General features: G+C 44.2%; 1 long non-coding RNA gene across 1 annotated transcript; it reads right to left on the reverse strand.

Annotated features, from left to right (window-relative positions):
- Positions 1-379: 379 nt before the first annotated feature.
- On the reverse strand, positions 380-1,060 carry LOC143316784 (uncharacterized). Its single transcript, XR_013076616.1, has 3 exons — positions 991-1,060; positions 493-551; positions 380-434 (listed from the first exon to the last, which is right to left on the reverse strand). It is a non-coding gene; the product is annotated as an uncharacterized LOC143316784 (long non-coding RNA).
- Positions 1,061-3,715: the final 2,655 nt, after the last annotated feature.

Genomic DNA, 3,715 nt, shown 5'->3' on the forward strand with positions numbered 1-3,715 from the left:
CTGCCCTCCTAATCTGGTGGTCCAAGTATTGCATTTCTTTGTTGGTTTTCTGTATTTTTTTCAGCAGGTGAATTTTATAAATCTCTTTTACTGGTAACTGGGAATACATAAGGAGGGCATTAAATTATACAGTTGCATATGAATTCCACAGAGTGAACCTCTGGTGTTTACTGAACATCCATCTCACTGTGTCAATCTGTGCAGTGGAAGTTGAGGGACTCTCCTGCTGCTGCCCAGCCATGCCCTGTTAAAAAGGATGAGAATGTGTTAATACTTCAGTGTAGGCTAAATGTCACACTCTATATTCCACCAGAATGTTAACAAATGTAAATGGGAAGAGAACTATCAGTAACATATCAAGACGTTACCGCTATAGGCCTTTCTGGATCCCCCTCTGTAAAGGCAGCAGACATAGTTTCCTCGTGCTCTTCATCCTACATGAGTGATATGTTTCAGTATACTTAAACTACCATTTGGCAAAATCTTACTTACAGTTACAAGGTCTGTTGTGGCGTGAGGGGGCTCCACCAGGCAGATAGCACCATCAGAATCTGTTGGGACAGAAGAAAAAAAAAGACATGAAAGGGAAATAAATATTTTTTATGAATAAGCTTAAAAGAGATATATAGGCCTAGACATATTACATTTTATAAAGGCACTTGTGTCTTGGGGGGTGAGCTCTGAAGGTGAGCTCCCTCCAGGGATTCCCTCAGCCACTGGCCTTCCTACATTCTGGCTTAGGGCCAGCTCCTCTGCCCGTTTTACGGGCATCTGCCTTCTTTCTGTTGGCTGAGCAGAAGTCTGTGTTATTTTAAATAAGCTTAATTATTTAAGAGAATATGATATAGATGAGAAGACATTTATGTGTGTGAAAACAGCATTATGTTGGTCATAAAACAACTGCACAGTCAAACAGCCACTTAATATTTACTTTACAATGTAACACATGATCAAAATGAGGTACCCCCATTAAATTATGCCGTGTCTTACCTGTTTGAACAATGTTTTTATGTTTCATCTTGAGCTGCTGCCAAGTGCGCTTCTCCCCCGCGGGATTGCATCTACATGAAATAAATTAATGAGCTACCATTCAAGCAGTTTTCCCCTGTAATATTATTGTGATTGCAAAGGACTACAATTTAACTCACGCATTGACCCGAGCAGCAATGTTCTCCCACACCGCCTCCCTCTCTTTTGCAGCTGCAGCGGTGTTACACTTTTTTCTAAAAACATGCTCAAATTCGCCGTATGAACGCATTAAGATTTTGAGTTCCAGTGGGGTAAAAAACGCAGCCCTCCTCTTCCCCGTCGCCATGGTGACTCGTCGAATCGGGGCTCCATTGATGTTGGCTTTTTATAGTCGTGGTGCACGCGCTTAACTCTGAGTTAACCTACTCTGAGTTGATTGAACTAACTCAAATCACCTGTTCTGAAACCGGAAACTCGGAGTTTCCTATCTCAGGCTAGATCAACTCAGGGTTCAGGATTAGACTCGGAGTTTGTTGAACCTCCTTTGTGAAACGGGCCCCAGGTGAGTGGAAACGTGGTAATGGACGGCAGTCAGAGCATAGAAGAAACAACAGCAGTGACAGTCTACAGCAGCACTTCAGCAACCATAGTGGTCCATGGGAGATTTCCAGGTCCTCTCTCTTAGTCACAATTCTCAATCATCCTGAATCACATACATTAGCTAAGCAACAAGTCGATACACTCTTTCATGCCAATCTAGCAATAACTTGTCTTCACCAATTTAAGCACATGCAATGTTAACAGTACAACAGCAAAGGCTAATGGCTATTAAGCTAATGCTAATACTAATCACAATTAGCAACACACTCTTTTTACACATGTAACATTTAGTCACGGTACTAAAAACGTACAAAACTCTTATTTACCTTGTGTAGATCACAATAAGTCCAACTGTAGGATAACCGGTCGTCAACCCGCGAGTTAGGAATGTTTGGTGTCTCTCTCTCTCACAACATGTGATGTGTCTCGTCGATGGTAATTTGCTTTGGTGTGTCTCCAAAACCGAAACTTATTCAGCCTATGACTAAGCCCCACCCCTTTTCCTAGTGCCGCACCTGAATTGGATTTTGGCTTTAGAACCTTCCAATTAAAATAAAGAAACACAAAAATTGACATTGGGCTGCAATTCATGTTAGATCATGCTGACTACACGTGTTGGCCATACATATTGTGGCCATTTTCATGAACTCCAACATTTTGACCTTTTAACTGTGAAGATTATGTCTCTTACATTTCTAAACATTTTAACCATATTTTTACATTTTAAATATTAATTTTGCCTTTCTTCAACTATTTACATCCTGTTTTCTAAATGAATTTTAGCCAGGGCTACACATTCAAGGACCCAACCTTCCTGAAGAAATTCAGCCTACATTGTCCCTTCCTGCAGACACACTTAGGATGTGTTTTTCCCACACCATGCCCCAAAGTGGTCACCTGTTCCTTGCTCTAATTCTCCTTTCTACAAATGACACACTCCACAACTGCAGTCATCAGATGCAGAATTTCTGCAGATGACAGGACTGTGAATCTACCAAAAATCTGAGGTGTATGGTGTAAAGAGGAAAGGTGAGAGTACAGTCCCCCTGCAGTGTTCCTGTTGAGGTTGAGGGTCCGAGTGGCGTCCTGCTGGCCCCAGTGCGGACACGGCTGCCAGTGGACATCGCTGACTGCATCGTCCATGCGCAAGTCCGGTGGTAGGCCACTCCAGTGGGAGTCCGAGGAGGGGGTGCCTCAGCGGGACATGGCAGGTCCATGTGGTCAGGAAAGCCCACCTCGTGCCACGTCGGGGTAGCCAGAAATCGGAGACCATGGTGATCACCTGCTCAGATGCACACCTCTTCAATTTCACAAACTGAGATCTGTCCATTAGGTAGTCAATCCAGGAGGCTGTGGAGGTGTCTACCCACCTCTCCTGAAGCGTTTCTTGCAGTAGCACAGACTGGATTGTGTTAAAGGCAATAGAAATCACTGAACATGATCCTTACAGTGCTACTAGCTTTGTCCAGATGACAGTGGGCTTGCTGAAGCAGGTTGATGATGGCATCCTCAATAACAACCTCAGGGTTGTAGGTAAACTGCGGAGAGTCCAGGGAGTTGGGCGTCTGAGGTCTGAGATTGGCCAAAACCAGTCTTTCCAGGACTTTAATTGTGTGAGATGTTAGCAGGATGTCCCTCACAGCACAGGAACCTTCTCCTGGCTCAGGCTAGGCTCGCAGAGGTGATACAGAATTCTGTATTGCTGGTTTGCACAGGCCTTCGGGACCCTGGGGCTGATACCACCTGGACCTGCAGCTCCTTCAGGTCACTGGTGATCCAGCGGAGCTGTATGCATGTTTTACATTTGCATAAAGTGATTCAAGCATTTTATTGTCTCTGGGGGCACAGTTGACAAATTGTTGAAGAGTTGAAAGTTTTGCAGAGAGGGGAGTTTGGTTAAAATCTCCAGGAATCATCATGAAAGCATTTGGCTGTTACTAGTCTAGCAATAACTGAGTTGATGAAATCACACACTGTGTCTGCATCAGCTGTACGGGTTACTGAAACGCTCCTTCATAGTAACCAATGTCCTGGGTGGCACCATCCAGAGATGGGGACTCGAGTTTGCGACTCAGACTCGAGTCGCACTTAAGTCGCATACAGAGAGACTTCAAACTTGACTTGGACTCGTGCTCAAAAGACTTCA

Source organism: Chaetodon auriga, chromosome 24 (genome assembly GCF_051107435.1).
Source record: "Chaetodon auriga isolate fChaAug3 chromosome 24, fChaAug3.hap1, whole genome shotgun sequence".
Taxonomy (NCBI): Eukaryota; Metazoa; Chordata; class Actinopteri; order Chaetodontiformes; family Chaetodontidae; genus Chaetodon; species Chaetodon auriga.